The sequence below is a fragment of the Oreochromis niloticus genome, linkage group LG23 (genome assembly GCF_001858045.2).
Source record: "Oreochromis niloticus isolate F11D_XX linkage group LG23, O_niloticus_UMD_NMBU, whole genome shotgun sequence".
NCBI lineage: Eukaryota > Metazoa > Chordata > Actinopteri > Cichliformes > Cichlidae > Oreochromis > Oreochromis niloticus.
Genome location: NC_031986.2, coordinates 13,905,024 through 13,933,013, shown reverse-complemented (window position 1 = coordinate 13,933,013; position 27,990 = coordinate 13,905,024). Strand labels below are relative to the sequence as shown.

Sequence of the window (27,990 nt, the reverse complement as noted above, 5' to 3'; positions counted from 1 at the left end):
TTATTAAAGTTTTCGTTCTGAATTCAAAGTCCGTCCAGCTCCCAGTTAATTGGTAGTATAGTCTTTGCCTCATGTGAACCAGTTCCATGATAGGCTCACTAGATGGCACAATAGCCCCAGTGTGACTATATAACCTTTTTTTCTTTTTCTTTCTTTTTTTGTAATGAACTTTAATTAACTGTGCATCTGGACGTATCGTTTTCACTGGGAGAAACGATTAGACACTCATTCAAGTGACTTCTTCTTACTTCTTCTTCTTCAGATGGTCTTTAAAGGGAAGTCAAGGAGGTCATTTATAAATGGCCTCCTTGACTACGCGCTTAAACCAGCGTTCCTTCCTGTCCAGGATGTGTACATTCTCATCACTAAAAGAGTGTCCACTGTCCTGTAGGTGTAAATAGACTGCAGAGTCTGGGCCTGATAGCTCAACTGTGTTGTGCCATCCGCTTCACCAGAGGTTGTTTGGTTTCCCCGATGTATAAATCCTGGTAATCCTCCTGGCACTTATCAGTGTACACTATGTTACTGTTTGTGTTGGGGGACCCGATCCTTGGGTGGACCAGTTTGTGTGTGTTGATGTCGCTGCCAAATAAAATATAAAATGACTAAAACACTCTGCAACAATACCTGACAAGAAACACTGGCATGGTCTTACATGTTAAATATTACTGGACTGAGAACTGAAAACTTTATAAATGTAAACATCGATATGCGTATTTTTATTTTATGTGTCTTTTGTACACATTTTGAAAAGCCTCTATACATTCACCATGAATAAACAAAGACCTCATGTGGCCTTTTTGTGTAATTTCACTCAAAATCTGTTGACGGCAAAGTGTGTAAAATATGGGACTTTAATTATGGTTATTTGGTTTTTTTGAAGAGTTTTCAGCAACAAAAGCCATTTGACCAGTCATCCAAAATTATTGAAAAAATAATTTTAATGTTCAAAAAAGTAATAACAAATAAAACAACGAATGTACATAAAAAAAATCCACAATACAATATTATTAATCTGTTTTTTCTGTCTCAAATCTTAACATCACACTGTAAAACAGGAAAGTCGAGAAAACGCAACACAAGTAAACTGTAAACTCTGGCTTCAATCACATTCAGTTCAGCTTTTGAAAAACACAAATTCCTGCTGAGTAAACAAATGTGTGAGCTGCTAATAAGAGATCTTCTGCTGTTCAGTCAGGTGCACAAACCACTACACTGCAAATCCACACAAAGCTTATGTTTATCCAGAAAAGACCGTGTATCTGCAAAACCTGCAGTCCCAAAAAAAGTCAAGGCTGTCAAAAAGCATGTGTTTGTGCTGGTGAAGGTGAAAGGGTTGGATCATGGTTTAGTTGGTTTCAGGAGGTCTCCACGTTTTAAGCCTGTTTTCACTTTGGTTGACTGAAGGCGTTTCATGCCTTAAAATACAACAAAAACAGTGAAACGTGACTCTGTTAATACTGCAAACCAAAGTATTCTGGACAGATTAACAGCTTAGACAGCAAAACGGAATATGTATCAGAGATTGATGTGCAGTAAACATCAGATTACGAATAAATTAGAGGAAAAAAAAAAGAAGTTCTAGAGGTAACTTAGAGGTCAAATGTCTCAGCATATCAGAGATTGAAAAAGAATGAAGTAATTTTCCAAATGTGAGATGACAGGATGATAGAGATGGACTTACTCCTGATTGTCTCTGATTGTGATTTCAGGTATTTTAACTGTCTCCCTGTGTGACAGACTGAAAAATTTAAGAACAGTTAAAGCTGTACAAACTTTTATCAGCTGAATGGAAAAGAAAAAGTGCAACACAGACACTGTTTAAGACGACTACCTGCTCTGAGTTTTCTTTCTGAGCAGGAGAAAGATGAGTGGAGCTAAAAAACCACAGGCAACCAACAACACAGAGACCACCATGACTGAAATCCTCAGAACTTTGAAACAAACAGGGAAGGAAGAGAAAATAATCTGAACACCTAGAAAGTAACTGAATCTGTAAAAAGTACAAACATTAACTCACCTAAATTTCTTTGATTAGATCCTGATTTCTCATTAAACCCTGGAAAATTAGAGTAATGGTTCATTCATAAACAAATGACTTCAAAAGAGTTTCTCACCATCATCATCATCATCAGGAATCATCACCATCACCTCTCTGTGAGGAGCAGAGAGCACTCGTGCTGCACATCCCACCTGTGTGCTGTTGTTACGTGAACCTGAGAGCACAGCTGTAGTGGTGACAGTGAATGTAGCATTGGTGTTGGACACACTGACAGTGTTGTACTGTGAGAAGCTGAGGTCTTGTTGTGAGACACTGAGTGTTACAGTGGGAGCAGGTCGACCAGTGGCTGAACAGGAAACAACCCACTCTTCAGTAGAGTTTGACTCTCTGACATCAACAACAGGTTCATGCAGCTCTGTGAAGGATCAGGAAATATCTTATAAGGACCATGTTGTCAAGAATAAACCGGCTTCTGGTGCATTTAATCACATTAAGGTAAAAGTTCTTACCATAGACTTGGAGGCAGGTTCTACCAGTGAAGGAGCCTTCAGGATAAGTGTTAAACAGACAGTGATAGCAGCCTTCATCCTGCTCCATCACATTCCTGATGACTATGGAGCAGTTCTGTAGTCCAGTATGTTTAAACTTAAATTTATCTGTAAAGCCATCATTCACTTTCGGACTGTAATAGGGCGGCCCTTAGCGGCTGGAAACACAGTGAGATGGACTAAGGCAAGTGCAGTGGAACAAAGCATTTATTTGCCATACAGCTCTCCTTACAACAATTCACTTCGAGCTTCTTCACAGCACAATATATCCTCCTCTAATGACAACCAGCAGCCTTAAATATGTTCAGCTGTCACAGACCAAACCATTATTCCACTCTTAGGTAAATTCTTAAATCCCAACCTTCCACCACAGTATACAATATATCAATTAGAATAAATAAATACATAAATACATTTCACATTTTCATTTTAATAAATATTTCACACTTTAATTCTACACCAAACCCAATATTATAAAAACCCAGAAACCCAAGCACAAAAAAGATTCACCACACTCTCTTAACCAATGGTCTCTCCCGGAACCTTTAAATGGTGTCTGGACCCCCGGGGAAACATTTGCCCAAACACCCTGAAGAGGACACAGGCAAGAAAGGTGAGTAATCATTATCTTACAAACACTTATTTGCGCCACTTTTCTTCCTAGATTTCACACACACATTTGCATTAGTTTTCCTTACTGGTAAACCTTAATCATCATCTCAATCACCATTCTTCTCTCCTCACAGACAACCACCACATTCCTTGATGAGGAGCAGCTGTGCAGGATCTGAATCAAGGCTACCAACTGATTTTAAAATTCCCAATAAATAATCAATAAATATTTAAACTTCTTGTGTGCAAATGTTTTACTGTGCAAATCCATGCTTAAAGTGCAATGCTAAATAAAGTGCTTGATAAGGTGCTTTTAATAAAGTGAAAGGTGTGCTCTAAAGTGCTATACAGATAATATAATACAAATAAATGTAGTAAGGGAGTCCTCTTCCTTACACGGACCATAGTAGTTGCTGTAGGTGGCAACATTCTTCTTCCCAGTAGTGACTTTCTGCCATGTGACCTGAAGGACGTCTTTAGTCTCCAAGAGCTGACAGCTGAATTCAGCATCTTCTCCCACTGCTGCCAGCACAGTCTGCTGTGTTTGGATCACTGCTGTTAGAGCTGTAGGAGATATAGATCAAGCTGTGAGGCACTTTAAATATAATGTTCAAGTCCAACTTGCTGACACATGAGGTCCAGTGTTACTGGCTATCCCAGTTACTGCAACACACACTTTTACCTTCAGCCTCACACTGACTCTGCCTAAACAAATCTGGTAACAGTGTTATTGCAACAGGAATCAGAGTTGCTTCCAGCTGGTTCAGGTTTTTTAGTTCTACTGCAACACCCCGAACACAACCATAGAGGTGCACACACATGTGCAGATCACTATCCACCCTTTTTAGACACAAGGCAAGATTTTCAGGTTACATAATATATTAGATGTAAAATTCATCCCGATGTCTCCATAGACAGACTTATAATTATGCCAAGGAATGTAAAAAAATTAAAATAACAGCCTGTTTAGAAAAAACAGGCTGTTTTGAGCTTCATTGTTAGCGCCCAAGGTCAAATTTGACTACTATATTGGGTAATATATCATATGAAAGGGCAGTTAAAGTACATACAATAGTATGTAATGCTTAGAGGTCAAACATCAAAGATCAAGGTCAAACCTTTTTTTGCAGTTTGCAGTTTAGGAAAATCTCCAAATTTTAAAGCTAAACCAATAAATTTCTCACTGGGGGACATATGCACTTTCTTTGTTTGAGTTCTTTAAAAAACATTTGTTAAAACAACATTATCAATTCACAGTGACTATTATAAAAATTCATATGTTACACTTGAATTCAGCATTAACAATTCTCACATTACCATGTTTGATAAATAATAAATTGTGTGGATTATGGCATGAACCTGTGCAAACATTTTCAGACAAATGTCACTCAGGGCATCATTAGCCATCAAGTCGGCTACACTTCTTTAGATTGTAAGCTGACATAATATCACAACTTCCACGTTGTCCCTTCTGCGCTTCTTGTTCTTCTACTTTTTCTTCTTCTTTGCCGGTCGACACCAACAATAAGCTGCATTACCTTATTACTTTTTCAAACTATGACATTCACATATTGAAAATTGATTCAGAGTGAGATTAATTCCCCCCACACACACACACACACACAAATACTGGGAATGCTGATGTGTTGCTGTGATTTTCCTAAAGAACAAGCCCCGTGACCGTCACTAACCCCTCCTAAATACTCAGAGAAACTACAGAAAATATACTTTAACACTGTCGGTGGTTGTACTTGTCACAACATAAACTAAATTCTCAGCTCATCTTGGTGACCTCTACTCTATAAAAATAAAAGTCAATTCTATAAAAAGGTCTAACTCACATACTGTCAAATGCAGTTTTTTCTCACCTTTGTCAAAGGCTCCAAAAATGAAAACAGCAAGAAAATAATATAAAACTCCAAAGAAGGACATTTCATTGACACGCCATTCATTTAAACTCCAGGTTCCTGCTTCTGCATTTCCTTGAGTTTGATCCAATCAAATGCGTATAGCTCGCGTGGAGTGACGTTACTCAACATTTCACGGTCACGTCACTTCCAGCTCTGAAAGTCGGAGCAGCTCCACCACCATCTCTCAGTTCGCTGTCCAAACGGAGATGTGAACGCACTTGGGGACAATAAATTACGCTTAAAGTGTTTCGTTCTGACAGAGTGGGCTTTCCACCCACCCCATTAATGCTCCTGTGCAGTCCTTCAAGAGACTACCTGCATGTCTCTGGACAGGGATGATCTGTGCGTTGGTCGAGTGCTGATTGATTGACAAGTGGACGGGAATAGAGTGAAAGCGGAGTTTACCAGGAGCGGCAGAAGCACAGAAATGTAAAATAATAACAAGACAGCATTAAAAGCACAGAGAGCGGCTGCACTGAACACGTTTCAGTGTTCGTAACTTTCGGTTTCTCTTCAGATCTTTGTCTGTTAGAACTTCACTCTGGCTGATGGGTCAAGAGCAGCACAATCCTACAGACTGTATGTACACACGTGAAACCCCAATTACCATTCAAACATTTTAATTGTTTTTTTGTTTTTTGGGGGTTTTTAGATTTTTTTTCCCCTAAATATCTGCAGTTACAAGTTGTTCAGCTGTTCAACTGTCTGATTTTTACACGCGACTTTTGCTACTCTTCTCCTACATCTGATCTGTGCTGAGATTCATTTGTAATCTAAAGCTCATTAACCCCGAGCTTCTCATGCTCGGTGTACATGTATACCACCAGGTGGCGTACTCAGTCTTCGTCACATTAGTTGGCTGGTAGTGATGGGTGCGCGATGCAGGGCAGGTACAGTCACGGATCACAGTACATTCACCATATGCTTGTTGTAGGGACGTGTTTATGTTTTTCAGTAGTTGCCATAGGTCGCTAGTATTGGCACTTTGTATAAAATAAAATGTTAACTGAACAGTTGTGACTGCTCAGCCTATGGTTCAACAGCAAACTCTTATATCAGCTGGCAGAGAGGAAACAAAAAAATCTCACTGTATAGGAGTCAGCGGGTTATCATATACAACAGCTGCAACAGCATGAAAGGCAATAATAATAATAACAATAATAACAATAATAATAACAGCCTGGAACTACAGCAAGACATCACCTTCTAGTAGTTCCTTCTAGCTACATTGGTACTTTAACACATATTCAGAGTGTCGAGGCAGACTAGAAAAATATGGTTGATGGAAGAATGGTCAGTTTACTCACTTTACTGTATCACACTGGAGCATTTCTGAAATGTGAATAAGCAGAGTAACCATCTACAGATACCTCTGTCTCCTAAGCCTGGTCACCATAAATAAGGAGGTACGTCTCTCTGCAGCAGTCTGTTCTGAACGTAACCACAGTGATTTGTTTTACATTTTGTCATGTTACTGCCTCATTCAGTTCATTTTCACCTTGAAACTCTACACACAATATGCCAGAGTGACAAAGTGAAAATGTTTGCTTGTAATTCTTGCAAATTTATTAAAAAGAAAACCAAAACTATAACACACACATAACTATTCACAGATGTTGCCATGACACTGGAAGTTGAGCTCAGGTGTATCCTGTTGCCAGTGATCATCTGGCAGATGTTTCTATATGTGTGATGAATTCAGTTGAATTGGACAGGATTTCTAAAGGCACACAGCGGTCTCTATCAGCTCACATAGGTGACAGAGAACAAACCAAGCCATGAAGTCCAAGGAATTGTTTGTATATCTCTGAGACGGGATTGTAGGAAAGTGTGCAGAAAAATGTGTGCAGTATTGAAGGTCCCAAGAAGCACATGGCAACACACCTGGACTTTACCAAAAGGCAAGGACTCTCAGAACATGAGAAATAAAACTTTTCTGGTCTGATGAAAGAAACATAGAACTCTTTGGCCTGAATGCCAAGCATCATGTCTGGAGGAAACCAATACCATCCCTATAGTGAACGCAATTCCTAATGAACGAAGCCTTAGCTTGATGCTCTCAACTTCTTTTTTGTTTTTGTGTCCAATAATAAACATATAATGTGAAAAGATCCCCAATAAATTACCTTATATGTGGTGACATCCAAAAGTGGGGATCTATTAATGTGTTTTCAAAAACATTTCCTGTGGAAATCTTTAAATAAATCAAGGTTCACACAACTAGGTTGTCATTGTGAGCTTGAGTTACCTTTGCAATGAGGTCAAACAGCAGTGCAGTGAATAAACTGTTGCATTAGATTTCATTTCAGCAACACGAGCAGCTTGTTTGTTGATTTTCACAATTCTCACTTAAAATCACTTGATGTCAAAATATTTGACAAACGAGACAAAATGTCACCTTTTATGAACAACAGTTTTTCCTAATAATAAAGAAATATACAAACATACAAATATACAAAGTATTGAAATTAAAAGTGCATTTTCCCCCAAAAAAGCTGAGTGCAGTAACAAGGACCGACTAAATAAATGACTGAAATCCTGATTCCTTCGAGACAAACAGTGGAAAGAAGGATATAATAATCTGAACAGCTATTAAATGACAAAACACTGAACATAAAAACTGGCTTTAATAACACAGATGTTAAAAGACCTAAATTTCTGTGATTAGATCCTGATTTCTCATCCAAACCTGGAAAAAGTAACACAAATGTTAGAATCACAGTGTAATCATCAATTACTTTAAAAGAGTTTCTAAACATCATCATCAGGAATTTTCACAGTCACTTCTCTCTGATAGTGACAATTTGCATTTATTAATGACCAAGAAACTGACCTCACAGCATGAGTGGTGCTGGTTGGGGAAACCTGCAGTCAGCTGAGACTGAAGAATTCACTGAGTAACAAAACATTTCTCCCACTGAAAACGTTACATCCAGATCAACAGAATCAACTTTTTTGGGACCGAGAAAGAGTTAAAGGAAAGAAAGTTTTGGCACTGCGTTCAAAGCTTTGAGTCTGCATTTTCTGCAGAATTACTAACACACTAAATAACAGACAGGCAGCATAATTAGCCTCTACTTACTTCACTTAGTTGAGGCTTCATGTCTGATTTGCTGTAATGTATTTAAAGCATAAAGTAAAGGGGACAAAGCTGAATGGCATGGAAGGTTATGGTGTAAGGATAAAAGCAGTTTCCAGTTACGACATAAGTTAGAAGGAATAAGCAGAATAAGCCAATATTTATGTAATGCAACTTTTGGGTTCTGGTGTTTAGGTAAATTGATAAATAGATAAACAAATAAATAGCACAAAGCACTAAGAGTAAAATTGCAATGTACCATTATATTAATGAATATAGCTATCTATCTATCTTTGTTTCCTTGTTCGACTGTCCTGTCTGGCAGCCTTTGCAAGCAGAATCATGAACTGAATGCTCTGTTGTGCCAAACACATTTACTTTCCCAAGAGAAGATCTGTAAACTCTAAAGGCTCCTCTTGTTATTTATTTATTGAGTTTTGTTTATATTGTTTTTTTCTTTTTATGTTTTTCATTATTATTGTTATTATTATTATCGTGTAAATGTGCCATAGCTGAGAGGCGGGGGAGAAGAAAAGAGAAAGGACCGAAATAAATAGAAATAATAAGGATGAGAGCAACGGGTCATCAACTGCTGCATCTGTAACAAAACACACTCAAAAAAGCTGACAGCACCTGAAAGACAAAAAAAATATGTTACACAAAGAAACACACAATATTATGTCTGTGTGTGGTTTGTGTGGGAGTTTGTAAAGAAATGTAATTGACATTGAGGGTGAGAAGCTGCAACAACACTCCTGCTGTGGCCAGAGGAAGACAGGGAAAGAGGTGTAATACACATCAGATTAGAGGGGAAGAAAAAGGGAGCTCTAGAAGCAAGTTGGAAGATTTGAAATGTGACAACATGACAGAGTGAAAATGACACAAATTTCCCCCACACAGCCCGCAGAGAACTGAAGACAGGAGTCCACATCCCAATGAAAACCACATGCCCACCCCAGCAGGAGACAGAGCCCTCACGGTCAAAGAGCTAGGGCCTTAGAAGACCAGAGGCAACCTCCAGCCGACCCTGCCAGAGGCCGGCCACCCCAGAGTGAGCCAAGGATGTGACCCCAGGCCCACCCAGAGTTAAGGCCCGGAAGGCATTCAAGAAGACAGACCACAGCGACCACCACCAATAACTAAAGGAACTGATCAGTGAGGCCCAGAGAGAATCCAATTCACCCAGGTTTTTAGAAGAGGCCGAGATTCTTTCCAGACTAATGTGATGTAGAAGTACATTTCTATATTGAGTAACACATAAATTATTTTTGACCTTTCAGTTCATGAGGACAGTTTTCTTAGCAATGGTTAATGCAGTAAGAACTATGTGCAATATATTTGCTTCCATTTCTAATTCACTTACGTCACCTAAAATACATAGTTTGTTTGATTTTGCGATGTAGCAACTAAACCATGTGGACAGGTCTTCACAAATCCTGTACTAGAAACTCTTGAGAGACATACAGGACTGTGACAGAGTGTGATCTGTGGCTCCGCTGCAAAGGAGGGGCTGTGCCAGGGAGGCTGGCAGGGCTGCTGGAAGCAATTCAGTAACTATGCTCTCCCTATTGCGAGTACAAGAAAATAATTATTATAATATGATGTGTTAAATTTGTTTAGATCAGAGGAATAAGGAAGGATTTGTCTGTGTTTCAGTTTGGCTGTAGGCCTGAGTGTGTGTGTAATTGTTTAGAGATAAAGGAATTTATGGACACTGGGGGTCTGCCTGTCATAAAAGGAGACAGGAAGCTACAGTGGGGGATTGCTGATGCTGATGCTTGTACCTTTAATAAAAACTCATAATTGTTATAACTTAGAAGTAGGCTTGCAGGAGACTCTCCACCTGATCTGTAAATGTAAGACAACAAGAGGCCAATGGCCCAGTGGATGCAGAGTGGGGGTCTCAGTGTTTGTAATATCTTACCTGTGTTTTGTATGTTGTCTAAAGGAATTTGGTGTAGATTGAGTGAGGGGATTACTTTTATGACCGGCAGGAAGTCACATACACAGAGACACACACACAGTGCTTTGACTGTTACGACGCACCCACACCTACATGTACACTCACTCACGTGCACTCACACATACACACAGGTACGCGCACACACAGGCACTCACGTGCTCGTGCATACACACAGACACAGAGTTTGCAGCACACCATGGGGGTTTTATGATGGGGTCACTTCTATAAAGCTGGCTGTAACAAACAAAGGAGTGGAAGATCTGCAGAGGGACATTGGCCTTGCACGTGTCCCCTTCTAGAAGATGCATGCGTAAATGAAGATGAATAAAGATGAATAAAGGTTTTGTGAAAATGACTACTGAGTTCGGTGCCGTCTATGGATGCCTCGAGGAATAAAAAGAACCGGGGTGAAACTGCTTTCGTAACACTATTTCAGGGACACTGGAACCTGGATAAAAGGGGGACAGGTGGAGATAGACTCAGAATTGAGTCTAGCTGGTTCTCATAAAGATGAAAGTCCTGGATCATCGTGGTTGGTGTCTCCTAGGAGTCCATTATCTGAGCTGATTATCATCGTGTTTGAGTGGAGGTGTTTCAGTCCCTGAAAAAATAATAAAAAACACTGCAGCAGTTGTCTGTTAATAGTGCAAAATCAAAGCATTCTGAGCAGATTAGCTTAGACAGAACAAAGACAAATGCAGCAGAGTCTACTGAGGTGTAATACACATCAGATTAGAGGAGAAGAAAAAAGGGAGCTCTAGAAGCAAGTTGGAAGATTTGAAATGTGACAACATAACAGAGTGAAAAAGAATGACAAAAACTTCCAAGCACAAAATGACAGGATGATAAATAACCAATAATCCTGAGTGTGTCTGGCTTAAGGTTTCAGGTGTCTCATTCATCTTGAACTGTGTTGGGTCTAAACTCAGACCCCGCTGTATCCAGGACTTATTCCCATGAAAGAAAAACAAGGCAACAGTGTTCGATCGATTACTTGCGCAAGGGAGGCCTTTGGTCAAGAACCAGCTCTTGGAGCTCACGCTCCTAACCTGTCTCCAGCCCAAAGTCCTTCAAAGAGCAGCTTCCCTCGCAGCTATTTATTGACAAACTGTTACAATTCACACAATAGTTTACAACACGTACCTCCCCTCTTAACCCCCCTTGGTTACAAAGACGAGGCACTGTATGTATATATGTGTGTGTGTGTGTGTGTGTGTGTGTGTGTGTGTGTGTGTGTGTGTGTGTGTGTGTGTGTGTGTGAGAGAGAGAGAGAGACCTCCTGCTGGGCAGGAAGCTTACATCAAACAGACCTTCAAGATAGGATGTGTCTGTAATCAAACCTACAGCCCCTCACCCAAAAACTCAAGAATCTGGGGAGGGGGACTGTGGAACTGCTTTCATCTCACAGTTAAACAATGTAGAGATGGTAAGCATAAAAATGACAAACATTAACAATTCACTCTAACAAACTGTGTGTGTGACAGACTGAAAGATTTATGAAGAGGAAAAGCTGCACAAACATTTCTGAGGTGAATCAAAAGGAGAAAGTGTTTAAGAGGATTTCCTGCTATGAGATTTCTTTTTCATATAACCCACAAAGATGAGTGCAGCCACACAGAGCACCAACACCACAGATGACAGAATGAATGAAATCCTGATTCCTTTGAGAAAAACAGGAGATAGAAGAATATAATAATGTGAACAACTATCAAATGATGAAAAAACTTGAACATAAAACTGGCTTTAAAAACACAAATCTTAACACACCTAAATTTCTCTGATTAGATCCTGACTTCTTATCTGAACCTGGAAAAAGAAACACAAACATTAGAATCACAGAGCAATCATTAATTTATTACGGAGCCCCGCAGGGGACATGGGAGAAAAAAAAATTAAGACGGACTTTTGCGAGATCTCGCAAAAGTAACTCGGGATCTCGCAAAACTATTGCGGGATCTCGCAAAACAAACTCGGGATCTCGCAAAACTATTGCGAGATCCCGCAAAACAAACTCGGGATCTCGCAAAAGTTTTGCGAGATCTCGCAATAGTAACTCGGGATCTCGCAAAACTTTTGCGAGATCTCGCAAAAGTTGAATTCCAACAATGGCGGCAGCTACTTAGTCGTAATATTACTCTTTCTGGGTCACAAAATAAACTTTTAAGATATTTTGAGGCGTGAATGTAGCTGTGTAAATGTCAAATATCTGCGCGGTTTACAAGACATCACATATTTGCAAAAGTGCTCCGACGTTTTTCGGAGATCTGACACCCACCATCTCGAAGCTAACGGGAGGTCGAGACCTACTACAGCCGGGAGAAACACCGCTCTCCCGGCACGTCGTGCCTCGACCTCCCGGTCGGCCTCGACCTAGCGGCCTCCGAATGCGGCTAAAACTTTTGCGAGATCTCGCAAAACGTTTGCGAGATCCCGAGTTACTTTTCCGAGATCTCGCAAAACTTTTGCGAGATCTCGCAAAACTTTTGCGAGATCCCGAGTTTCTTTTGCGAGATCTCGCAAAAGTCCGTCTTAATTTTTTTTTTCTCCCATGTCCCCTGCGGGGCTCCGTAATTTATAAATCAGTGATGTTGAAACAATTTCTCACCATCATCTCCATCATCAGGAATCATCACCATCACCTCTCTGTGAGGAGCAGAGAGCACTCGTGCTGCACATCCCACCTGTGTGCTGTGTTTACGTGAACCTGAGAGCACAGCTGTAGTGGTGACAGTGAATGTAGCGTTGGTGTTGGACACATTGACAGTGTTGTACTGTGAGAAGTTGAGGTCTTGTTGTGAGACACTGAGTGTTACAGTGGGAGCAGGTCGACCAGTGGCTGAACAGGAAACAACCCACTCTTCAGTAGTGTTTGACTCTCTGACATCAACAACAGGTTCATGCAGCTCTGTGAAGGATCAGGAAATATCATCACATCAAATCACTACATTAGTTTGAGTCTCCTGTTGTTGGTTAAAGAAAGTAAAAGTTCTCACCATAGACTTGGAGGCAGGTTCTACCTGTGAAGGAGCCTTCAGGATAAGTGTTAAACAGACATGGATAGCATCCTTCATCCTGCTCCGTCACATTCCTGATGACTATGGAGCAGTTCTGTAGTCCAGTGTATTTAAACTCAACTTTATCTGTAAAGCCATCATTCACTCTCTGACCAAACTGCTTGCTGTAGGTGGCAACATTTGTCTCTACATCATGTGAGATTTTCTGCCATGTGACCTGAAGGACGTCTTTAGTCTCCAAGAGCTGACAGCTGAATTCAGCATCTTCTCCCACTGCTGCCAGCACAGTCTGCTGTGTTTGGATCACTGCTGCTAGAGCTGTAGGAGATATAGTTTGAGATGTGAGGCTGATTCAGTTTTTGTTCAGGTGAACTGTAACAGACAAAGTTGGAGTTTCACTGCTAAAACTTTTTTGTTGTGTTTCTCACTGTTCATAACATGTTTTACAGTGTTTTTATTTTTTTATTTTTTTATTTTCCTTCTTGAATAGAACTGTCCCAATAGTATACAGTAAGTGCTGCAGGGGATTTTCTAACACTGCAAGGAGGATTTTAGTATTGACCGACATTTCAAAAAGAGCATTGCAAATTAAGAGTAAAGAAATGAGTTGACCATACGATGTGTGAGGAACCGAGGAATATAAATGTTTAAAAGCAAATAACAGAGTCTAAGTGTTTTTCTGTAAAAAGCGCGGCATTTCGGCTAAATGAGAGGAGGCCGAAGGGAAATTATTCTGTTTTTGATATAAGATTGAACCAGTCAGGTTCAAAACTGTTGTGGACTCTGTGAGGTCCTGAGGACTGAAACTCAGGGAGTATCCAGAGAAATCTGAGGTATTTTGTCAAACTGCTCCACTGTATGAACCTCTAAATCTCTGTGTAACAGCTGAGTTAAATGATGGACGGAAGAACATTCATGATCAGAGCCCCATCAGTCCCTGTGTCAATGAAGATACTGTAACTGTCCCTTTTGCTGTGGTTTACAGGCAGTGAGCAGAAAAAGTACTTACCAAAGTCATTTAGTGCAAGACATTTTTCATTATGTGCCTCTGTGCAGAAATGTGACTCAAAACCTGAAACCCTGCAAACTTGTCTGCTCACTCTCAGCACAGAATATCGACTTTAGTAAAGGACAGCAGTGTGCACAGTTATTATGTAAGCTCATATTTATTCTAACCGTTCAGGGTTTGACTGTAAATAATGCTCTGTGCTCTTCTTCACAATGTACACGTGAGCTGTTAAAAAGATTTGATGTTCATGGTGGAAGAGTTTGTAATGAAGCAGCCCTCCTCTGGATGAAACTTGAGCTGTGCAAGTACACATGCGCACATTTATCCACACGCAGCTTTTTTTTTAACACGAGCTTCTCTGATATTAAACACACTGATTTTCCTTCCTTCCTGCCTCTCGCGCTGTTTCTGGGGAGAAACACGTGCGTGAAGCGGCTCCACTGCACACACATTACTGTTCTCCTGTCAGGATCGTTTTTGATCAATTTGTCAATTTTTCCCAATTTGTAAATTTGTAAAAGTCAGATAACCTCACCCCGCATTGTTAGTTACTGCATAACACCGTTTACACAAACTCAAGTTTTCATTTATCATAACTTGAGTAATATCTGTCACTTTGACGCCTACATGCTGAACCTGGGAAAGTCCAAATACTTCAAATGATTACAAAGTTAGTAAAACTGAGTGAAACTATCCAACACACACACACACACACACACACACACATATATATATATATATATATATATATATATATATATATATATATATATTTATACAGAGAGAGAGAGAGAGATTGTATAGAGTTGTATTAACACAGACTTTGTTCTCACCTTTGTCAGAGACTCCAAGAATAAAAACGGAGATCACATAAAATGAGACTCCAAGATGCGACATCGTGGCTCCACACTTAGCGCTAAAACTTCAAACTGAACGGAAATGTAAGGCTGAGTAAGTAACGGGTTCCGGTGAAACACCCCCGACACTGAGTCACAGGATATATATATATATATATATATATAGAGAGAGAGAGAGAGAGAGAGAGAGAGAGAGAAACAAAAAGAGTTATATATTTATAAAATATATATTTATATTTATATTAGCAAGTGCATTTAAAGTGGTTAAAAAACTGTCTGTTCATAAAGAAAAGTTTAAAAGCTTTTATCATTCATGTGTTCTAAGATGTTTTTGTGTATACTTGCTGCTAAACTGCAGGTTGTTCATGTGAATTTAAACTGTTGGTTAGTTTCAGATTGATCAAATCGAGCAGCTTAACGAGTTTATTCTTGATCATCCAGGACCCGCCATGCACATGAGAACAAAATGATTAATATCATTATTATTTTTATGAAATTAGTTTCTTTCTGTGAGCAAAATATAATAATGCAAACATCCAAAATTCAAACTGGGACGTTTGGAGAAGCTGCGTTTAAAATACTTTGCTCTGCTAAACAGCAACTTGGAAATAGTTTTTAAAAGGAGAAATATTCATATGGGCCTAATAACTCCTCATCTGTCTCTGAAGGCAAGTCTTCATCTTTAAAAAGAGAAAATAATAATTACCTTGTACACAGAACTACTGTGTTTTTACTGCTAAATCATTCGTGAAGCAGTTTTTTTGTGTGAATTATCTTGTAGCAAGTGTCACCTGGCAGTTTGCTGCCGTCTGTCGTGTCAGCAGAGGAGCTTTGAAAAGTTAGTGACGTGAGGTCAGCGCTCTTCTGTGGAAGTTCCACAGACGATTAATTAAGAGACTTTGGCTGTTTGATTTTGATTATTCAGTATTGTAGGTGCTCATTTTTAATGCGTGTTTTTCGACTTTCTAGTGTGACCACAAGTTTTAATAGTTGAATCAATCAAGTTCTAGATCGGCTGTGAGCGGGGAAATCGATCAATATTGTAGGTATATTGGTTATTTTTAGTGAGCATTGTAGTGCTGTTGGCTTGGACCTTTGGTTTGATAGGTCTCATGTGCGGCTGGGATATTAGTAGAATTTGTTGTAAATCCTGTCTGGGAATGAAGGGGAAATGTATGTTTAACTGATGGAATAAATAAATTAAACATTTATTTCTTTGGATATTCTATTCGACACTTCAGTGCTCGGTTAAAATCTTTTTATTAAAGTTTTCGTTCTGAATTCAAAGTCCGTCCAGCTCCGAGTTAATTGGTAGTAGTCTTTGCCTCATGTGAACCAGTTCCATGATAGGCTCACTAGATGGCACAATAGCCCCAGTGTGACTATATAACCTTTTTTTTCTTTTTCTTTCTTTTTTTGTAATGAACTTTAATTAACTGTCCATCTGGACGTATCGTTTTCACTGGGAGAGACGATTGGTCACTCATTCAAGTGACTTCTTCTTACTTCTTCTTCTTCAGATGGTCTTTCCCTTTTCATGTATACATTTATAAATGACCTCATTTATAAATGGCCTCCTTGACTCCGCGCTTAAACCAGCGTTCCTTCCTGTCCAGGATGTGTACATTCTCATCACTGAAAGAGTGTCCACTGGCCTGTAGGTGTAAATAGACTGCAGAGTCTGGGCCTGATAGCTCAACTGTGTTGTGTCATCCGCTTCACCAGAGGTTGTTTGGTTTCCCCGATGTATAAATCCTGGCAATCCTCCTGGCACTTAACAGCGTACACTATGTTACTGTTTGTGTTGGGGGACCCGATCCTTGGGTGGACCAGTTTGTGTGTGTTGATGTCGCTGCCAAATAAAATATAAAATGACTAAAACACTCTGCAACAATACCTGACAAGAAACACTGGCATGGTCTTACATGTTAAATATTACTGGACTGAGAACTGAAAACTTTATAAATGTAAACATCGATATACGTATTTTTATTTTATGTGTCTTTTGTACACATTTTGAAAAGCCTCTATACATTCACCATGAATAAACAAAGACCTCATGTGGCCTTTTTGTGTAATTTCACTCAAAATCTGTTGACTCCTTAGTGTTTAAAATATGGGACTTTAATTATGGTTATTTGTTTTTGAAGAGTTTTCAGCAACAAAAGCCATTTGACCAGTCATCAAAAATTATTGAAAAAATAATTTTAATGTTCAAAAAAGTAATAACAAATAAAACAAAGAATGTACATAAAAAAATCCACAATACAATATTATTAATCTGTTTTTTCTGTCTCAAATCTTAACGTCACACTGTAAAACAGGAAAGTCGAGAAAACTCAACACAAGTAAACTGTAAACTCTCGCTTCAATCACATTCAGTTCAGCTTTTGAAAAACACAAATTCCTGCTGAGTAAACAAATGTGTGAGCTGCTAATAAGAGATCTTCTGCTGTTCAGTCAGGTGCACAAACCACAACACTGCAAATCCACACAAAGCTTATGTTTATCCAGAAAAGACCGTGTATCTGCAAAACCTGCTGCCCCCCCAAAAAGTCAACGCTGTCAAAAAGCATGTGTTTGTGCTGGTGAAGGTGAAAGGGTTGGATCATGGTTTAGCTGGTTTCAGGAGGTCTCCACGTTTTAAGCCTGTTTTCACTTTGGTTGATTGAAGGTGTTTCATGCCTTAAAATACAACGAAAACAGTGAAACGTGACTCTGTTAATACTGCAAACCAAAGTATTCTGGACAGATTAACAGTTTAGACAGCACAACGGAATATGTATCAGAGATTGTTTGATGTGCAGTAGACATCAGATTACGAATAAATTACAGAAATAAGAAGCTCTAGAGGTAACTTAGAGGTCAAATGTCTCAGCATATCAGAGAGTGAAAAAGAATGAACTTTCCAAATGTGAGATGACAGGATGATAGAGATGGACTTACTCCTGATTGTCTCTGATTGTGGTTTCAAGTATTTTAACTGTCTCCCTGTGTGACAGACTGAAAAATTTAAGAACAGTTAAAGCTGCACAAACTTTTATCAGCTGAATGAAAGAGAGAAAGTGCAACACAGACACTGTTTAAGACGAGTACCTGCTCTGAGTTTTCTTTCTGAGCAGGAGAAAGATGAGTGGAGCAAAAAAGACGCAGAAAACCAACAACACAGAGACCACAATGACTGAAATCCTGAGAACTTTGAGAAAAAAAGGGAAGGAAGAGAAAATAATGTGAACACCTAGAAACAATACACTGAACAGGTCTTCAAAAAATATAAATGTTAACATACCTAAATTTCTGTGATAAGACCCTGATTTCTCATTTAACCCTGGAAAAAGAAATACAAACATTAGATTAGAGTAATGGTTCATTCATAAGCAAATGACTTTGAAAGAGTTTCTCACCATCATCATCATCATCACCATTATAATGAATCGTCACCATCACCTCTCTGTGAGGAGCAGAGAGCACTCGTGCTGCACATCCCACCTGTGTGCTGTTGTTACGTGAACCTGAGAGCACAGCTGTAGTGGTGACAGTGAATGTAGCGTTGGTGTTGGACACACTGACAGTGTTGTACTGTGAGAAGTTGAGGTCTTGTTGTGAGACACTGAGTGTTACAGTGGGAGCAGGTCGACCAGTGGCTGAACAGGAAACAACCCACTCTTCAGTAGAGTTTGACTCTCTGACATCAACAACAGGTTCATGCAGCTCTGTGAAGGATCAGGAGATATCATCCACATGTTCTTACAAACACACCAGCTGCTAACACATTTATGTCTGCTATGTTTGGTTGAGGCACTTGTTGTTGGTTAAAGAAGGTAAAAGTTCTTACCATAGACTTGTAGGCAGGAGTTACCAATGAAGGAGCCTTCAGGATAAGTGTTAAACAGACAGCGATAGCATCCTTCATCCTGCTCTGTGACATTCCTGATGACTATGGAGCAGTTCTGTAGTCCAGTGTATTTAAATTCAAATTTATCTGTAAACCTGTCATTCACTCTCTGACCAAAGAACTTGTTGTAGGTGGCAACATTTGTCTCCACATCATTTGAGCTTTTCTGCCATGTGACCTGAAGGACGTCTTTAGTCTCCAAGAGCTGACAGCTGAATTCAGCATCTTCTCCCACTGCTGCCAGCACAGTCTGCTGCGTTTGTATCACTGCTGTTAGAGCTGTAGGAGATACAGTTTGAGATGTGAGGCACAATTAATGTTCAGATAGGAGAAGTGAAACACACAAAGTCTGTGAAACTCTGAATGGTTTCTGAACAGCTGCTTTCAGTTTTTCTGCTTAAATCCATAATTTTCATTATATTTGTATCAATGTTGTGTATGTGAATGAATTAAAATGGTAGTTTTTATGGTGTTTAAGAGGTTTAAATAAAAACTAGTATTTGTGTTAATTAAAAATATTAAGTAGACTGAACTTAGTTTTTTATCAACTTGCTATTAGAACTCAATTTAAGTAAGTTACCAGTACTTAACATTCAAAAAGCTGATCAACTCAGTTTGAGCTTCTCAGTGGAAGGACAAAATTATATGGTTTGAAATAGTCATGGTTTGTAGTGTGGCAGGCAGGATGTTGGACCCAAACACAGGACTGATACGCAGAACTCAAAACAGCAGCTTTATTGCTGAAAGGATGAATACAACAAACTTATTTAAAAACTAGAAACTCAAAGTAGAAAACAAACTGGAAACAACAGTTACTGGGAGCATGGAGGAAACACACAGTGATGAGGGTGTATGATGGTTATGACTGCTCTATTCTCTTGCTGTTTACTCCAATAATTTCTACAAGACATTCTGTGTAAATACAAACAACAACGGTTTGGTCTGCATTTCTTGAAAGATCATATCCCACAAACCTAGTTTAGAGGGTCGACACTGTCTACACTGTATATAGTGAAGTCTGCAAGGTTTTAAATAAATAATGTACACTTCATTGATCCCCGTGGGGAAATTCCTCTCTGCACCCATTCACTCAGTGAGGCAGTGGGCAGCATTTGGGTGCCCGGGGAGCAGTGTGTAGGGACGGTACAGTTCTCACGTTTCCTCATTTTTCCGAAGTCGTCATTTAGGAACATGTTGGGTGCCCGAAAACGTAATATGTTGATGACTTGTCACCTAGCGTTAAATGTTATGCTTTGGGAGTGAGAACGTGTTTCAGTGGTACCTCAGGGTAGCCATCCATTGGATTCAAACCCCTGCCCTGCGATCATGGTGCCATCATTCTACCTACTGAGCTATTCCCCGCTGCCCCTTTTTTCTTTTTTTTTTCTTTTTTTGGTTTTTTTGAACAGTGAAATTTGTTTTGTGCCCAAATTATTCTGCAGATCATCAGGATGAAAAGTTATTGGCTGTGTTTGCACAGCCCTTTTTAAAAAAAAAAAATGCTTTCATGACATTATTGTGTGTCGGGTGGTGTCAGAGCTATCCAGACTGACAAGTAGGACATTGAATGTAACCTCTCCGGTGGGAAGGGAGCCTGAGATCATCTAAATTGGGGTCTGTTCTATAGTAAATGCAGATTAAAAAAAAAATTAAGAAAACAAATAAGATGGGTTTCTAAAGAATATGATTGTCTGCTTGCAGGACACCAGGAGAGATGAGTTCTCTATGACAGATGGTGTGGTCAGTGAAGATTCAAGGTCATTGAATCTCCAGCCCAAATCCACTGCCACTGTACTTAAGGGAAGAGAAGTTAAAGACTTTCTCCTGCACTTACATTTGGATCACCTAAATCCATGACAGTCATTCAGGAAGTAATGTCTGGACTGGAAACAAGCCATCCTTAAAATATTACAACATACCAAGCTTCTGTGTTTGAATGCAAAACAAATGTATTGTTTGATCTAGAGACTGCACTTATGACTGAACAATATATAATGAAAATAAAATGCATGTAAGTAATGTAACTTGTAAAACAAAATTGTAGAAAGTCCAAACTTAGTTTCAGAATCATGAAATCTGAGACTTTGTTATTAATCTCACAGTGAAACAGTGTTGGCAGTATAATTATTTGTTGTTCAGAAGAACAGTGTCCAGTATGTTGGCTGATTTACTTTTTTGCATTTGGAAGTAAAAGTTGGGCTGATTTTGACGCCATTACAAGAAGTGTTGTTAATTATTCTTTTTGAATCATACTTGCATTCAGTGTTATATTAATATAAGTGTGGTGCTAGAAATTTTGAGGATGATAAAACAATGAGAAGTTCCCACAAATTGATTTTTAATTTAGAACTTAAAATGTTTACGTCAAGTTATTCTCAGTACTATATACGTGAAATGAATAAGTTGTCCTAACATATTATCTTAAGTAAGCTTTACTCAGTTTTTTGAGGCGAAGAGTTTGAATAGTTTTTTTGAAGTTCTGGGAAATTGTTACGGAGCCCCGCAAAGGACACTGGAGAAAAAACAAATTAAGAAGAACTTTTACGAGACTTCGCAAAACCTTTGCGAGATCCCGAGTTACTTTTGCAAGATCTCGCAAAAGTTCTTCGTAATTTTTTTTTTCTCCAATGTCTCTTGCGGGGCTCTATAGCAAACTGCTCCATTGTATAAACCTGAAATCTGTGTGTAACTGCTGAGCTGTACGATGGGCAGAAGAACATTTATGATCAGAGATCTTTTTTCTAATACAGCTCATACAGCAGGAGTGTATGGGCTGCTTTTAAACTGACACTCAAACATGATTTACAAGTAAACCAGGATTAAAAATGATCAATGATGACACATAAACATGTAAACACAGTTATGACCACCATCATGCACCTGACCAAAGACATGACTTTCTTACAGTCTCATTAACTAAAAAGAAACTGCGTTACAGCTGTGACTGCTATATTGCGAACTCTGCGCGCTGAACACTTGACCGCTGATGCAAAACTCATTTTGGAGCGTTTGATTACTGTGTTTACATCTTCAGGGGTATTCAGAGCAGGGAAAGTTACACACGCTGGACTGACAGCTTTAGGTCCGTGTCACCATTGTTCATTCTGTTTACATTTCTTTTTCATTTTGAATAACTCAACACTTCATATTTGGAATGAGAGAAGGGGAGGAAAAGAAAACAGGAAATTAAGGAGCAGGACTTCCAATACCAAACCTTTAATTAAGACGTTTTATTAACCAACATTACTTAAAAAAAAACAACCCAAAACAACCAAACAAACCAAGGTTCGCTGCCACGATGCTGGCCTAGTTAAAATAGCAGCTCAATAAAATAGTTAATGGTGGAGACTGGCCACCAGGGCAGGCAACATACAGAGAGGAATGCCAAAGGGGTGCCACTAATTACTCACCCCTGCAGTCTCTCTGCAATCCTTACTACCATTCTTACTACAACTTAAAATATTGCACTATACTTGCTTTTCAGTGTGTACACTCACATGCATGAGAGGGAATTCCACCACAGGTGGAAGCAGTTGTGTCTCCACTAAAGCAAATAAAATTAAATCTATAAATCAAGCAATACAAAACACGAAACACCTCAATAAATAATATAGAAAGAAACAGTAACACACACACAGAGAGACACACACACACACACACATGCACTTTAAAATACAACTTCAATTACAAGCACCATCTGGCACATCCAAGCTGAACACTAACTGAATGCAGTGCAGCAGAGGTACATGCAAATGGTACACCAGCACCATTAAAACGTAATAAAAAGTTAACACTAAAACACCATAAAACAAAGAACAACCAATCAATGCCAGTCAACATGACAGCAACAAAGCAACACAAGACTACAACAAGACAGCAGGAGTCTTGATGCATTCTCAATCATCCAGGAAAGTAAATCTCCAAAAGTTGATTCTGTTCATCTGGACGTAGCGTTTTGTGGGAGAAACATTTCGTCACTCATCCAAGTGACTTCTTCTGAAGAAGTCAGAGTGACGAAACGTTTCTCCCACAAAACGCTACGTCCAGATGAACAGAATCAACTTTTGGAGAAGACAGCGGGAGATTGTAAGCCTGTAACAAGAGAGAAAAACAGTTATCCAGGGTCCACCCTACTATAAGCCAAATTGCAGACAACCTACAAGGATCGTCCTTACCACCCTTTAAAAGGTAGACCGCTTAAGCAGTTACCAGGGGAAATGAGTTCGAGCTGCAATGCTTAACGACAGGCTGTGATCCTCGCCACCTACAACAGGAATGAGTGTCAAATGCCAGCAGTCAGGGAGTAGGCCACAGTTGCTCCTTATAACCAGCCTCTGATTAAAGAGCTAAGTGACGGGGTAAATGTTCATGCAGCATTCACAGACACTATGCATGAACAAAATATCTCCTACAAAATCTGACCCACTACAGTTTCGCATATTTCTGCGCCTCAGTAATTCTGGAGCTTTGATGAATCAGAATTTGATGAAACCACTGAACTGTAACATAAAGCCTCGGGGTCAAGGAGGAGATCCACAATACAAGACACACAGGTGCAATCAAGTCAGTTTTTACAGTGACTCAACTTATTTCAGATATGTATTCACATTCAGAAACTGGTACATAATGAACAAAAACTGCAGTCACACACACACAAACACACACACACACACACCTGCAACACAAACTACTTTTATCTCTCACATCTGCACTACACCCTACAGAACATCTGTGACAATGCTGCAGTTAGTGTGACTCACGTTGGAAGTGAGTTAGATTCATGTCTGAAACTTTTGGTACAAAATACCGACTTTAGTAAAAGCCTGCAGTGTTACAGGTCATGCAGGAAATAAAAAGACAGCAGTGTGAACAGTTACTGTGTAGGTTCATATTTATTCTGATGGTTCAGGATCTGACTGTAAATGTTTTATGCGGTTCTGCACCTGGCACATGTCAGCTGTTACAAAGACTTCATGTTCATGGTGGAAGAGTTTGTAAAGAAGCAGCCCTCCTCTGGAAGAATCCTGAGCTGCCGCACACACGCACATTTATCCACACACAGCAGTATGCTCTGATATTAAACACACTGATTCTCTTTCAGCTGCCTCTCGTTGCTCTGAGTCATTGTGCTGTTTCTGGGGAGAAACACGTGCATGAAAGCGGCTCCATTACTGCAGTTTTTCTGTTCCTCTATCAGCGCATCTGATCGTTTTTGATCCGCTAATTTGTGCTGATTGGGAGAATGCGCTTTTCATCATCACAGTGGACATGCTATTATCAGAAACAGCATTACTTCTTTCACATTACTCTCCACTTCATCGTGCTAAATATAACTTATTCCTTTTGTTTTGACAGAATAATCGGTGAAGTAATAATAATTCATCACATTATTTTTTCTATCACATTATTTAAAGTTACTGCATTATACTGTTTACACAAACTCAAGTTTTCATTTATCAGAATATCTCCAAATAATAAATCCACATAATTCAAATGATTAGAAAATTAGTAAGACTGATCGGGAAACTATCGAACATGAGAGAGAAATACATCACATACATACATGCAGGCTTATTAACATAGTTTGTTCTCACCTTTGTCAGAGACTCCAAGAAAAAAAAGGGCAATAACATAAAATGAAAGTCCAAGATGCGACATCGTGGCTCCACACTTAGCGCTAAAACTTTAAACTGAGAGGAAATGCACGGCTGAGAAAGTAATGAGTTATTGTTCCGGCGAAACACCTCAGATCATTGAGTCACAGGATATATATAGAGAGATATTTATTTATATTAGCAAGTGCATTTAAAGTGGTTAAAAGAAACTGTCTGTCCATAAAGAAAAGAGAGTTTGGAAGTTTTTATAAAGTCATTTGTTCTAAGATGTTCTTATGTATTTGCAGCTAAAGTGCAAGTTGTTCATGTGAATCTAAACTGTTGGCTAGTTTCAGCTTCAGAGTCACTGATGCGGATCAAAACTATGAGCTATGTTCATGTCAAAATCTGAAACACAGGCAAAATCCATTAAACAAATCAGCTGACCAACAATAAATTTATGGAAATTGAGACAATAATATATTAAAGATAAATCACACTGTAAAAAAAAATTGTTGCGAAAACCCAGAAACTCAAGGCAACCGACTGCATTTACGTTTTTAGGTTCTGATGGATAACTTATAATTTCAAGTTTAGGAGAAAAGTTGCTTCAATTAATGTTTTTGTGTTTACAAGACTAATAACTGTGCTTTTTCTTAACTCATATTTTATTGTTTTACCAATGTAATTCCTAAAGTTTACACAACATATATTTTTTTGTTTTGCCAATCAATTTCCTAAACACAAAAAATATATGTTGTGTAAACTTTAGGAATTACATTGGTAAAACAATAAAATATGAGTTAAGAAAAAGCACAGTTATTAGTCTTGTAAACACAAAAACATTAATTGAAGCAACTTTTCTCCTAAACTTGAAATTATAAGTTATCCATCAGAACCTAAAAACGTAAATGCAGTCGGTTGCCTTGAGTTTTTGGGTTGTCGCAACAATTTTTTTTTACAGTGCAGTAAAAAATCATGAAACAGGTTTATAAGGCAAACATTCGGCATTCAGTTAAAACTCCAACACTTAGATTTCTTATTAGAAATTATCTGCTTAGCTAAAGCTGAGTAAAACTCTGACTTACAGGAAGTGAACATGAAGATGTTTAGTTTAAAAATGTGCACACATTAAAAATATAAAACGACTTTCTTATCCTGTGTTTTTAATTGATTAACTTTCTTTATGTAATTTTTATTCTTGATCAGTCAGGACCCGTCATACACAGAAAAGCAAAATCATTAATATCATTAATATTTTTATGAAATGATTTTCTTTGTGTGAGAAAAATAAAATAATGCAAACATGGAAAGATCAAACTGTGTTTAAAATTCTGTGCTCTGTTAAACAGCACCTGGGAAATAGCTTTTAAAAAGTGAAATTTTCTCATTTGCTAATAATTCTGTCCTCATCTGTCTCTAACGGTAAGTCTATATCCTTTTTTTTTTTTTTAAAAATGATGACCTTCTACACAGAGGTACAGGGGTATTCCCTTGAGATCACGTCCCACACACTACCGTGCTTCATGAAAATGTGAGCTGTTGCGGTGACTGTAACTCTGCAAGAGACTAAAATTTACTGCATGAAAGTTTACATGTTGTTATCTTCAAGCAGGGCCGTGCAGAGACGTTTATAGGGGCGGGTGCTCAAAGCTAAAAAGGGGCACATTGAACCAGGGTGAATAACAACAACACACATTCATCAAGAATCTAATATGGGATCGCATCATACTATATCACTGTTGTGAGGCAAAGCAAACGTAGCCTATGTTTTACCTGATGGGTACAATGTTGCTGTTGAGGGGTTGCTGCTGCTCCTGCTGCTGATAGTGTTGGAGGGCTGGGCTGTGTTGATCTGAGACTGTAAACATTAAAAAGTCCATAGGAGAGATGGTAGCTGATTAAACAAGTGTCATGAGATAATAACAAAATGCAAAGATTGGTGACAGCACTTGGAACCATAAGGCAACAAAAAACTGAGAAATAAACTAGACCCTGCCTGTGAATCACTCTTTGCCTCTCTTCCTCCTTCCATCCCCTCATTTCATCTATCACTCTCCACTTGCTGTCCATCTGAGAACAAGGCACAACTTGCTATTGCAATAAACTATTATTTAATTTTCCACACTTAATGATAACAGAAAAATGTTATAGAAGCAAAGCATTTCAGTTGTGCTTATTATTATTTTTATACTGGAATACCTCTCCAACAACTGGTACATGTGTTAATGTTACCTGTGCTCTTTGTAATCCAGCTGCTGAGGGATCCACTGCCTTTAGTAGCCTCACACAGCTCCTACTGTTTCCTCCTCATGTCCTTACCAGCCATGTCTGGACAATGTTATATTATGAGTAATAATTCAAAAATCCATATACATAAAACACACACGTGCACGCACACACAGTGACATTTTAGACCTTCTTCAGAATACTGTATATACTGTGGGCACAAGTTTCCATCATGGTGCTGATCCAGAATCCTTCCCTTATTATTTATTACTAGAGCTACAATAATAAAGCAATGAGGGAAAAAAATAATAAATTTATAATAATGTATTTATGATGATTCCATTTGTTTCACTATCCACTCTGTGCAGGGAGAAAGCTTATTACATTTTTAAACTGTAGAGATACAATAATTTTGCTGCTGTAAAATCAGCATTTTGTCTTATTTAAAATATAAATCTAATATAATCTGTTTCTTAATGTATGTTCTTTAAAATACAGTGTTTTTTAAAATATTATAATTATAATAATCCATTATTATGTGGACATGCATATTAGATCGTTTTAAGTGAAATATAAGCCCTCCAGAAAGGCAGGAAAAGCCCTGTAACTTACTTTAAAACTAAATATGTTCCCTAAAACGGTGGACAGAGCTACAGACCCATGACAGCCTTACCCAGTGAGCCAGCAGCTATGACCAGCACTACTTGTGCAGTTAATAAAAGGACAGGTACAGTTTGTCGCGCTGTTGCACACACAGCACGCTCATTTGTTTCAGTTCGTCAGTTGCCACAAGACAGCTTACCAACGTGTACGTGATAAGCTAATACTCCTGTGTGCTTTAGACTACAGTGTGCGCTGTACAGCTACTTACTGGTTTTGTCGCATCAGTCTGTGTCTCTGAGTTAATTTGTGTTTCTCCTACAGCTCCGGACCGCAAAAAATGCGCGTGCTCTTTGTGAGCTCGTTCCCGGCTCGTAACCAGCGCGTTCTGCCGTCAAGGGCGATCATTGGTTAATGGTGATCATGTGACTGATGCAAGCCAGATCCTTTTATTTAGCAAAAATGTGATTAATAGTTAAATATTATTGTTGAGGGGCACAGACAGGACTCCACACGCACACACACATTTAAAAAAAAAATTTAAATTAAAAAAAAAATTGCTTCAACAAAAGGGCACTTTGGGCACCCATCAGGAAAGGGGCGGGTGCTCAAGCCCCTTCCGCCCCCCCTCTGCACGTGCCTGTCTTCAAGTGTATATTTTTCTGCTCTGTGTGTCTT

The 27,990-nt window shown here is 38.9% G+C and overlaps 1 long non-coding RNA gene across 1 annotated transcript; it reads left to right on the top strand.

The window, feature by feature from the left end:
• Positions 1-2,564: 2,564 nt before the first annotated feature.
• On the top strand, positions 2,565-3,393 carry LOC112843789 (uncharacterized). The gene is made up of 2 exons (XR_003216290.1): positions 2,565-3,163; positions 3,297-3,393. It is a non-coding gene; the product is annotated as an uncharacterized LOC112843789 (long non-coding RNA).
• Positions 3,394-27,990: the final 24,597 nt, after the last annotated feature.